Source organism: Sapajus apella, unplaced genomic scaffold, assembly GCF_009761245.1.
Source record: "Sapajus apella isolate SASKATOON/1434 unplaced genomic scaffold, GSC_monkey_1.0 scaffold64, whole genome shotgun sequence".
NCBI lineage: Eukaryota > Metazoa > Chordata > Mammalia > Primates > Cebidae > Sapajus > Sapajus apella.
In genome coordinates, this window is record NW_022437004.1 from 1,494,793 (window position 1) to 1,507,891 (window position 13,099).

Consider the following 13,099-nt stretch of genomic DNA (forward strand, 5'->3'; position numbering starts at 1 on the left):
AGAATTCACTGGGTTTCTCCCAGCAGATAAGAGCAGAAAAGGCATTCCACATGCTCGAAAGAGCAAGGCTTGAAAGGCCCAGTATATCAGGGAAGAAGAGGCTAGAAAAGTAGGCAGGGGATTTTGTGGAGGGCATTGCATGTCACTCTAAAGAGTTCGAGCTTTACTGTACACTGGTGAAGAGTCAGATCAGGGTTCTAAGGAGAACAGTGATGGTGTCAGCTTTCTGCTTCAGCAAAGTCATCTGGAGAAGGTGTATAAAATGGAAACAAAGGGACAATATTAGAGGAAGAGAAACTAAGCAGAAGGCTATTGCAATGCTGCAGGAGCAAGTGATAAGTATCTGAGTCAGGACTGGAGAAGCGAAGGGCAAAGGCTGCATAGGGAAATGGATAGAAAGATATTTAGGAAAAGGATTCTCTCACAGACTATACTTGTGGTATATATAGGTATGTTTTCCACCACTTTCTGGTTGTCTTTATTCCTTTGGTTTTTATGTGACATACCTTATCAGCCCTTAAATTTCAGTAAGGCAGGAACAAATATTTGTCAAAGGGAAATTCTTATTTTCTTGAAATTGTACCTTGTGCAGTGCTCACATTGTAACAGGTGTATTCATGGAAAGGATTTTTGACTTATGATTGGCTGATACGTTATGACATGGTGAACTTACCTCCAACTTACAAAGAAAACAACATCTACATCAGAACTGAAAATATTGTGCCTGAAAGCCCATATACTTAATACAAAATATTTTTAATTCCTAAATATACCTTTTCCTCAATACCAACTGCAAACTATACAGCAAAATTCCAGGCAAATACATGTTTCAAACCATAATATATAGCCCATATTTTAGGCCTTTAAGATGCCATATTCTGTGTCAAGATAGCTTGTGACCACATTTAACTCATAGTCAAGAAAAGGATCATATAGGAACCAGGCTGAGTGCAGACCATGGAGGCAACTGCCTGGCTTCAAGTGCTCCCTTTATTATAAAGCTCTGTGACCTTGAACAAGTCATTAAACCTCTTTGTGTCTCAGTTTCTTCATTTGTAAGAGGGGACTAGAAACAGCAACTACCACAGAGGTCATTATGGGTATTAAAGTATTGAGTCATTACATGGACAGAGCTTAGTATAGTGTTTGACATTATTATTATTTTTGCGATTATAATTGTCAGATTAAAGAAAGACAGGCGGAGGCCTTAACAACGTGATGTGGTTCTACCCAATACTCTTAGTTATGACAATAATAGTATGATTATCTTCAAAATCCAATATAAGACAGCATAGTCATTATTAATTATGAGAACAAAGGAATTGTCTTTCAATCACAGTCAAATTTCTGACTCTGAAAATATCACTAAGCTCAAAAAATGTTTTATATAAATTAAGGGATGGTCTATACTGAACAGGCAAGAAATCTGGAAGATAAAGGGCCTTACACAAGGTCATACCATTAACAGGTATCCCAGAATGGATTTGCCCTGAGGTTATCTAGCTATAAATCCATGTGCCCAACCCCAGCGATCAAAGTGATTCTTGGCCTTCGGCAGCTCACAATGAAGAAGCTTCATTCTCTTGGACAAAGTTGGCCTCTCCAATGTGTTAAGTATTTTAGTAGGCTTTTCTCAAGATATTCAACCCCGTTATATATTTTTCTTTTAAGGCCAATTCAGCCACCTGAACAACACACAGAAATTCACTTGCAAAGGCATCACAGTGAAATAGAGGATTTTAAACAATATTCTAAATATATAGCATACTCATCTAAAAATCAATGTACCGAATATAGGTGGGCATTCAGAACACAGCATGTTTTAGACCTTGATCATTGCAAGCATCAGCGAATGCATGAGCTCACATTTTATTACTGTTATAAAATAAAAATTAGTTGATTAAATGGAATTTAAAAGATCACTGAACATTTTTTAAAAGTATTTAATGAAATGACCCTTTAAAAACAACCTATTAGCTGTCAGATGCCTTTCAAAAATATGTAATGCATCCCAATTAAAACAGAACAAACACACAAACAGCTGAGGCCTTTAGGGTCCCCGAGATCATAAAACTTTCTGCCTCTTTTCTGACACCAACAGCTTTAGGCCCCGTTTCACCACTGGACAGTTGGCGCTTGAGGCTGAAGCCTTGAAAGCAATCCCGCAGAAGCTCGGACTGAAGTTGTTCTGGCAGCAGAAGGAGGCCCTAAAAGCATCTGATTATTTTAAAATGTGCTTTCATTGTACTGTTTGCAGCTGTGAGTTAATTTTGTTAAAAAAAAAAAAAAAAAAAAAGACCATTTGCTTCTTTAAAATCCAGGTTTTTTTCCCTCTGCAGAGCAGCTGCAAGGAGAGTAGCTTCGACTTCAAAAGCCCTCCGTTTCCCCAAGAGTACTACTTTGGGTTGATGCCTTCTTCATGCTGTGCCCTCAAAGGCACAAGCTTCCAAGGCTCTCTTCATTGGCTGACTCATGTAATGGGCAGATGGATGGGCCAATTGTAGAACTGTAGAATATTATACCTGGCAGGGTCCTTGCAAGTCTTCTGATCCAACTCTCAGCCCTTTCACAAATGAGATGCCTCAAGGGCAGGGAAGTGACTAACCTAAGATTTCATGTCTATTTAATGGTAGCTTCATAGTGCATATGATCTAGAACCAGAGAGCAATGGGGTGTGAGAAACAGATTTAGGTGTCATCACTAGACTGATTTTACTAGTGAGCATTTTCCTTCCCCAAGGCAATATTTATCACAGTTACCCAGAGGATTTCTTAAAGGTGCTTGGCCACCAGCCCCTTTATCCTCCAGTACCATTTCTGAATCACCTCCTCAATCGAATTCTGGACTACTTCTCTCTTCCCAGTTACCATTTGCTCACAGACCACTTGATTAAATGGGCTCATGCATGCCTCTCTCTACTGTACCATGCCTTACAATCTAACTGATTTGATACAATGTGAGTATATGTCTAGTTTTAGTTAATTCTAGCTTTTGAGGTCTAGATTGCTTATGGACTTTCTTCCTTTGACCACACTGCCAAATGAGGTAAAAGAGTTCTAGTTCCTGACATTGGAGCTTCTTCCCTCAGCATAAGATGATCATTGTCGCTGTGAATCTTCCCATGTTTCTATACCTTTAAAATAAGCCACACAGTGATAATCAACCCCGTCGCTGTCATTGCCCTGTTAGCTACAGGGTAGTTCTGCCAGTCACTTGCCAATCAATTTCACAGAATGTAGGTTGTGCCTCACCCAATTCATCTCTTAATTAATGAAGTGACAAAATTTTGACATTTTGTTGGCTTCTCTGGCTCTCATGGGAATTTGGGGAAAAGGATTCAAGGAGGTTAAGAGTGAACAAGAAGGGAAGATACACTGACTCAACGGGATTTTGCTAGTTTTTAGCTAACAGTAACTTTGTAAATAAATACTCTTTTCTAATTATGAAAGCAATATTAGAAAATATTGCAGAAAATGTTCAATGCAGAAAATCTTTTTAAAATACTGGAAAACATAATAAAATAAAATCCACTTTATTTACATTTTATCAGTTTTATTTTGATTTAATTAAAACCTCAATGCCATCTACTTTAAATGATTGGGCAATATGTTAGCTCATCCCAAAATTAGGGCAAACTTTAGTGCTCTTTTGATTCAGAGACTTGATAAATGTCACCAGATACAAGGTCTCATTCCACCTCTCCACTCTGCCTATGTGTGTCAGTTCACCCTAAGGCTTGCTTTCCCCTGGGCACAAAATCTCTTTCGCTATTACCCAGGACTTCATGATTCCTCATCCATGTCCAGGGAGCAAGAATGGGTATCCCTCATCCAAACACTGAATAAAAGAATTTTAATGTCTCTCACTGGACCAAATAAAGTTATATGCCTGTCTCCGAGCCAGGCATATAACTTTCAGGCCGAGGTACTGGGGAGGTAGGGAAATATTGGTCAAAGGGTACACAATTTCAGTTCTGTAGGATGGATAAGTTCTAGAGATTGAAGGTACGGCATGGGGCCTACAGTTAATATTGCTGGATTGTATACTTGAACTTCGTTAGAGAGTAGATCTTGTGTTCTCATCACACATACACAAAAGGTAACTATGTGAAGAGATGATATATTAGTCAGCTTGACTGTAGTAATTACTTCACCTTGTATGCATATCAAAACATCATATGGTCTACCCTAAATTTATATACACTTTCAATTATAAAAAAATTTCTAAAAGGCCAAAACATTAATAATACTATTCATGAAATGGCTTGTGCCTGGGTTGTGTCCACCTTTAACCTAAAAACTGTAAGCAGAGGAATTAGATCCTCCCAACTGATTTGATCCAATTGACCTTCCAAATTGATTTGAGCTCCACCCACGAAACTCAAGTAGAGGTCAGTCTCGCCAAGTGGCATAGTTGTTGCATGTGGTGTAGGGGTAGGAGGGATAATGGAATGGATACTGAGGAGTAAATCACAGTGGCTTCCATACACCAGGAATCCCACTGCCCAGGGAAGGTGTATGTTGGTGTTTTTGTTATACTATATAGCTCTGAACATGCACATATACGCTGTGGTGTGGGAGGTCAGGACGATATAATTACAAATCACCATTATATTGTATATATTGTTTTATGGCATTTCTATTTTTCACTGAAAAATATGAGAGTTTTCTCATGCAAACAAATATTCCTTTAAAAGTTATTTAAAAGGCTGCATGGAGTTTAAATAACACCTGAGATTTGGGCATTCATTAAATTGTTTTACTTTCCACCCTAACAAATATAAATATACATAAATGTATTTGAACACATATCATTGTTCACATCCAGATTTGTTTCCATAGGATAGAGTACTAGAGGTGGAACTGAAAGTAAAAGAGTATAAACAAAAGTTTTAGATACTTACTATGAAATCATTTAGAAATATCGTTCCCCCTTTCTACTCTGGCAATAGTATACATTAGCATGTTTAAGTACCTACACCTGCTATACTTTTTAATCCTCAAAATATAAAATTATCATTGAGGTTAGTAGTTAAATCTGTAGGGAAAACTAAAAAAAATCACTAATTTATTAAAAACTTGAAATTTGAAATACAGTATAGAAACTCTTGATTTTTTCAACCCATGATGCCTAGGCCTATCCAAAAAGGAAACACCCAAAAAAAGATCATATTTGTGTGCAGAAGAAAGCTAAGTTTTCCTGAGGACCTACAGCATGTTACTCTATTAATCCTGACTTTTACATATGTAAATGCAGGCACATAATTTGAGCTATCCTAAGCAAAAAGGTAAATTTATTGACTCATATAAGGAGTAAGAGATAATTGGAAATGATGAGAAATAAAGGTTTGATGGCAGCAGGATACACGCTCTCCTTACCTCTGCCTCTATCATGTCTTATCCTACTGCAAATCAGGATTCTCTGAGAAACTGGGACCCCACCTGCCAACAACTTCTAACTAGAGTGTGCACTTTCTCACATTCACCACCAGAAAAGCTCACCCCAGCTTCAATTTCAAAAATCCAGGTCTATTCCCTGATTGTCCAGGCTTAGTTCATCTACAGATCTCTTGCTTTGGGGAGAGTGGCAGTGGGCTTCTAGAGAGTAAGCAGTTACTACGTGATTGGCATTCCCTGTAAATCACAGACATGATCTAAGTAAGGAGAAGCAGTTCCTCTAGAGGAGAATAGAATTATCAGAGAGGAAAGGCATGCTAACTAGACACGAAAGACCCATCTTATAAATATTATTTTTCAAGTTCTTAACTCTATGAAGTAGTTATTACCATAAATGTATAGAGGAGGAAACTGAGACCAATAGAAATCAAATCACTTGCCATGGATCTCTCTCTCACACTCACACACAACCAAAGGGATAGAGCTGGGATTTAGACCCAGGTACCAGTCTAATTCTAAATCCTATTCTTTCACTTGCTATACATTCAGGATTATAGCTATTATGTAAATAAAGACACTGTGGGTAGATGGCAGATAATAATACCTCCCCCCCACACACACATACACACATACACGCAACTTCACAGTGTTGCCATACACTATTCTGGCTTCCACTAATCCACGTTTTCCATGAGGAAAAAAGTTTCGTGTGTGGCCTCTACCAGCTTCTTCTCTGAGCTGCAACTGCCCCAGACTGTTGTCCTGAGCCACAGAGATATGGCGAGAGAGAAGGCATGTGTTGAAGGAAACAGACAGCCCATCCTCAGCCCTCCCTTGGTCAAAATCCAGCATTCACTCTAGGAAGATACGCTGATTTTCCATTTGTTCACCTTTCCATCTTTTTCTCTTCTGTATCCCACAAGAGTAGACTAGCCTAACCAGTCTCAAAAAGTGCACAAGAAGGTCTCTTAGTATTATAGAGGAGCCCATTGCTCCAATCCAGTCCACACATTTCATTTTCTGGCCCAGAGAAATAACCAGAGAAATCACATGATTTGCCCAGGGATAAAAGCCCAGCTAATGTTACGTGAGAATCCAAATTCAAGACTCCCATCTCCTAAGCAAGTGGCCATCCCAATCACATGAGGATGCTTCCTCATTCTAAATGGAGTGTGCCTTTATGGTGAAAATTAGATCAGAAAGCAGCTCCAGAGAGGAAAGATGAAAGATGAGGAGTATCTGTGCAGTCTCAAACAAAGAATACCCTGCCCTCTCCTTAGAAAAAGAATAACATGCCTCCAATCATAGGAGTGAAACAGTCACAGAGGACAGCAGTTGAATTAGGACTAAAGTGATAGCAACAAACATTTATTACATACCTGTTAGGTGTGCAAATCCCTATTCTGTACAAGGTGCTGGGGATAGAGAAATAAACAACACAAATACAGTCATGAGCCTCAGAAAGATAGCGGTTGGTACAGTTGGTGGGGAAGACAGACATGAAACAAAAAGTCACGTGTAATGGCTATTTTGAAAGGTCAAGTGCCGGATATCTTGGAAATGTAGGACCTATTGATGGCATTAGGAATGGCCTTTCAACAGAGGGGAATCCAGGCAGAGATTTGAAGGATGAGCAGGATATATGCAGAATCATATAGAGGGAAATGATTGTCCTAGCAAAGGAACCCTCATATATAAAGACCTGGAGGTGAAAAAGCGTGATGATTTGGGGACCTGGCGGCAGGTTCCTATGGTTAGAACATGAAGAGTGAGGGAGAATGTGGGATAATTGTCTGGAGAGGCAAGTAGAGACCAAAACATGCAGAACTCCATGAGCTATGTTCAGAAATTTGATTTCTATCTCAAGGACAATACAAAGGGTGTTAAGCAGGAAGAGGTAGGATATCTGCATATTTAAAAGATCATTCTAACAGCAACAGTGAGAGATTAGAAGGGACCAAAGCTGAATGTAGTAAAAAACCCCTTATGAGGTGCTCCTGTTAGTCTGACTAAACCATGGTGGTGGCCTAGGTATGAGTGTTGACAGGGTGGCACAGGAGAGGATGCAGAATTTGCTTCCACTGCTCCCTGAACGATGCATACCAGGAAAAGCAAAATCAAACCTAAAGTCTGTTGATGAGCAGAGTCTCTGAGAGTTAAAATAGGAAGGAATCCAAATCGTCTCCTATTTGCTAGTAAAGGATTAGAGAAGTAAGTCTACAAAAGAAAAATAAAATTAGTTGTAGTAATTCTGATTCACAGACACTATTTCCTGGCCAGATGCTGCTGTGGAAATTTCAGAAACACCCACTAAAATCATAAATGAAAATCACATATTCGTAACATTTAATGAGAATACAGGCTGAATTTACAGCCGCTGAATGTGCAATATGGATGAAGATGTTGATTTACCCATGGAAGATGGAAATATATATGATAGAGGAAAACAATACCCAGAAATGTGATAAACATTTGCATGAAAATGAATCACTGAAAAAAACTCAAAACTCCTTCAATACTTTATGCATAAAATTATCTTCAGAGCAGCCAAAAGAAATAATAATAAATAATAATAGTGCATTTTCCTGCTGTTAATTTTTTTTAGCAAAACTTTTGTTGACTTCCGTGGAAGTTCTGCATCTAGAATGTGGCCCAGGAAATTTATAGTCTGTAACTCAGAGACCAAAGACCTTGAACATCAAGAAAATCTCTTCCCCTTATTTATATACACTGTTCTTTATCACAAAGGAAGAGCTGGTACCCATTCCAAGTAACCAATCATTATGCAAGGAATATTCTGACTCACCCAGCATCTTTAATCAGTAGATGCTGTGCCAATGGAAAGAGAGTGGGACGAAGTCACAGCATCCATTAATAAAAAATGACTGGGGCTTTCTATCAACAGAAGCATCATTAGGAAATGTATGGTAGGAAAATAGTAGGCTGTAGATTTGTGGTGGCAGGGATGGCAATGGAATACTAACATTTACACCCTCTTAACCACTTTGTTTTAAAATGACTCTCGATTCCAGGTAACTATACATGTGCTTAATACAGTATTGTGCATTCTAATTTCTTGCTAAATCTCTGACTACATTCTCAAAGGACAGGACTGCCTTACTTGTCCCTTTGGCCCTCTCCAATCTTCAAACACAGATATTTCTATCAGGCAATTGACTGTCATGTCCTGAGCATATCCCTCATGAAGGCATTGGTCACTTCTTAGAAAATAAAATAAGTCAAATATGAAGAGGAAGAACTTCAGATTAATTCAATAATTTTTTGAATAATCTCCTCTTTGCTATACTTCTACTCCCAAACATGAACCCTTAAGTAAATAAAGAAAATATGATTCACATTTCCAATAAACCACGAAATCTGTATTTCAACTGAGGCTGCTCCTTGGTCACACAATATACTTGTAATTCCAAAGTAACTATATTGCATTTTGAAAGAAAACAAGGCAGCCATGTTCTATTAACAGAAAGTCTTCTTGAGCATGTCTCCTGGTAGGCTAAAGTGATCTGAGTCATTCGCTGAGGGTGAATGGGAGAGTAAGTTCATATAAAACACCTACAAATCTTAATAAGGGGATGAGCTAAAACCACAAAACTCCTCTCTCCTTTTCAAGTATCACTAACGCATGTCACCAGTGGATTAACTAAAAGTATTCTACTTCAATGGCATTTCTGTTCTATTATTAACCCAAGCATGGTCCATAAAGTTACTCGAATATCTATAAACGAACTTACTATAAGATTATGTGATTTCTAGTTCTATCAGCTCGATAAAAACAACATCAAATTCTTCATCCATATTGAGTTTTGTGGGACTGAAGGCTTGGAATTGGATAATAATATCAATGATTAAAATGATTTCAAAAAGAATTCAAATTTCTTTTGTGTCAGTTTTCTGCTTCTTGCTTTCAAAAGATCATGGCTCTGATCCTAATTTTGCATAGCAGGATAGAGTTTCTAATGATATTCTCCTATTAACATATATTCTACCTTTAGATGGAACCTGGATAGATGGTGTTTTCATATCATCACCCAGTCTATACTGGAACTTATACTAGTTTGGATAAGAGGCAGATGGTATACACTACCCACCCACCCCACAAAAAATAAAAAGGCCTATTTAATCTAATCTTCTAGTGGAATTCCAGGATTTATGTCACTATTATAGAAAAACTCATTTTGGTTATAGCACCAACATAGCCAAATAAATGACTTCAAGATGCTAGAAGAAAGTATTTGGTCAAGATAAATAGATGTTCAAAAAGGCCTCCCCAGCATACTCATTTTGCTATATGGAAAATGAACTAACCAACTTTAATATACACCAAAAGAGACTTGGAAGCACATTCTAATTCACTTTATTCTGTACCAGAAATGAGGCAGTTTTTTATTTTCCTGCTTCTTCTCTTAACCTCCAGGGTGTATTCTCAACAAAATGGCCACTGGGATCCTTTTGAAACATAAATCAGATCACATCACTTCTCTGCTCAGAACCCTTCCCTGTCTTCTGTTCTCTCAAGAGAGAAGCTAGGGCCCTGGCAGTAGTCTACAGGCCCCACACCATCCGGCCTCCCTGATGTGGGTGTTCTTTCCCCTGGCACACTTACTCTAGCCCCACTGAATACACTCTCAAACACACGCAACATATTCACTCCTTAGGACTTCTGCCATTAGCTGTCCACAGTGACTAGAGCACTCTTCTTTCTAATATCTATAAGACCAATTCCCTCCCCTCCTTCAAATCTTTGCTCAATACTCACCATCTCAGCAGGCCAACGCTGTATAACTCATTTAGAACTACATGTCACTGCTTCTTCCCACACTCCCAACATCCCTTGACCTTTCCTACTCATTGCCTTCTACCATTCTACATAGCTTACATATTTATTACACTTATTGTCCCTCTTCCTCTCTAGAATTTAAACTCCACAAAGATGTGCATTTTAATCCATTTTGTTTACTACTGTACACCCAGGACTTGGAACAATACAGGGTACGTAGCAGGTGCTTAATAATATCAGATGGATGAATGAATGAATTCCAAAGTTGCTGAACAGGGCATGCACAAAAGTATTTAATGTAAACCCTTGATTTAAATTGTGCCATGCTCCATTTTTTTCATCTGTAACATGGAATAATTACATATCTAACACTTAGGGCTGTTGTAAAGATTAAAAAGAGAAAACAAATGGAAAACACTTAAGATAGTATCTTACATATTGATTCATTATTTTGATTAGTTTAAGAATAACAGAATCAAGGATAATAAAAATAATACTTAACATTTATATAGAATCTTATTATGTATGAATTTATACAATTGTTTTCATTAGATCCTCCCAGGGTCCTTCCAGATCAATACTTCAGAAAACAGAAACAACAGTATCCTCGGTGTCTGCACCTTGCAATGTCAGGGGATATATGCAAACAAAAAGCTATGAAGGATGCAGGCAGGACTCAAACTGAAGTTCTCTGATTCCAAGCCCTATGCTTTCTTCTCAATATCAAAGAAAGGAAATATTACTTCCAGCTTACTGCTCTAACAGATTGAAAGGTCTTTGAAGTGGTGTTTTGTTTGGTTCTTTACTGAGACTGGATGTCTGCACAGATGTGGCTGAGTCCAAGCAGCAGTCGGTCATCAGCATCCAGTAGTCCCTGCAAATCCCAGGAAGCCAGGACTCAAGCACTGGAAGACATTGTCTCACCACTGATCATTGATTCAGTCACATATGTGCTGCCTAGACTACTTTTATTATGTAATTTCTTCCCAACATGCTTCTAAACACCTCAAGGCCAAGATCGGATTTCGTTGGTGGGGGGGCTCCTCAACTCCTTATTCAGTCTTCTTTACAAGGTTGATACTTAGGAAATTCTTGATGAGTAAATGAATGAGTGAAAAAAAATGGTGTGTTTACTGGCTGTCTACAGCGGCTTGCAACACAACATTTTCTTCTTTCTTTTCTACTAAAGTAATTAGAGTACAAGCAGATGTCTACAGCAGCATGCCACCACCCCTCCCCATCCTCCACGATTGTGTTAATTGGGAAACTAGTTCCCCAGAATGTTGTGAACAAAAGAATTACACATTTAGAAAATGCTGAATTAAACAAATTTAAACAGGCTTTTTCACTACAGGACTTCTCAGGGCATTTAATACACTGATGAACTGCAAATCTTCAAAATGTAGATAGCATCTGCAGTATTTTGTGAAGTTATTGAATTATGCTTTCCCCTCTACCCTGCTCAAACAGATCTTTTGCATGGAGTTTCTTTCTCTCAAGTCAAGTTTTCCAGAGAACATGCTTATCTATAACAAAAACACTCAAGGTCTTCAAAAGCTAAATCTATAAAAAATTAAAACAGTAGGACCATAAAGAAGGCAGAGAGAGTTTAATTCTTTTGAAAGCTATATGCCTTGCAGAAGAGTTTTACCACGATTTACTATTTACTTTCTATTAGGCCTAATACTGGGTTTGCATAAAACTACAGATTCTTCAGCAAGCATTATTTTGGGGAATGTGCTGAAAGACTGATATTTATTTCACTGTATTTTTTAAAATATACTTAAGTTCTGGGATACATGTGCAGAATGTGCATGTTTGTTACTTAGGTATACATATACCATGGTGGTTTGCTGCACCTATCAACCAGTCATCTACATTAGGTATTTCTCCTAATGTTCTCCCTCCCCTTGCCCCCCACCTACCAACAGGCCCTGGGGTGTGATTTTCCCCTCCCTGTGTCCAAGTGTTCTCCTTATTCAACTCCCACTTATAGTGAGAACATGCAGTGTTTGATTTTCTGTTCCTGTGTTAGTTTGCTGAGAATGATGGTTTCCAGCTTCATCCATGTCCATACAAAGGATATGAACTCATCCTTTTTTATGGCTGCATAGTATTTCACGGTATATATGTGCCACTTTTTCTTTATCCAGTCTATCATTGATGCACATTTGGGTTGGTTCCAAGTTTTTGCTATTGCGATTAGTGCCACAATAAACATACATGTGCATGTGTCTTTATGGTACAATGATTTATAATCCTTTGGGCATATACCAGTAAAAGGATTGCTGGGTCAAATGGTATTTCTGGTTCTAGATCCTTAAGGAATTGCTACACATTGTCTTCCAAAATGACTGAACTAATTTACACTCCCACCAACAGTGTAAAAGCGTTCCTTTTTCTGCACATCCTCTCCAGTATCAGTTGTTTCCTGACTTTTTAATAATCACCATTCTAACTCATTGTGGTTTTGATTTGCATTTCTCTAATGACCAGTGGTGATGAGCTTCTTTTCATATGTTTTGTTTATTTTTTAAAGAAGGTGTTGGTTTGGTACCTTATACAATTTCATGGACTTTAACTAGAAGGCCAAAGCTCTTCATCAGCAAATTAATTAAACTGTTGCTGGGAAGGGAAGCAAAGAATGCTCTTGCCTTACTGGTCTTAGCACAGGGTCTATAACATCCCACTTGGGTCCATGTAAATGAAAACTTATCAAAAGGCAAATGTTATCCAAATACCTTACTTATTTGCCAATAGCACCTTATTGAATTTCATTTGCCTGATAAGATTAAATAAAGGTAACAAGGTACTGAGGGCAGAGGCCACAAAACTTACACATTTTGATGAAGCCAAGAAGAGAAGGATGGTTGGGGAGTGAGGTATGTTAGGAAAAGACAGCTGT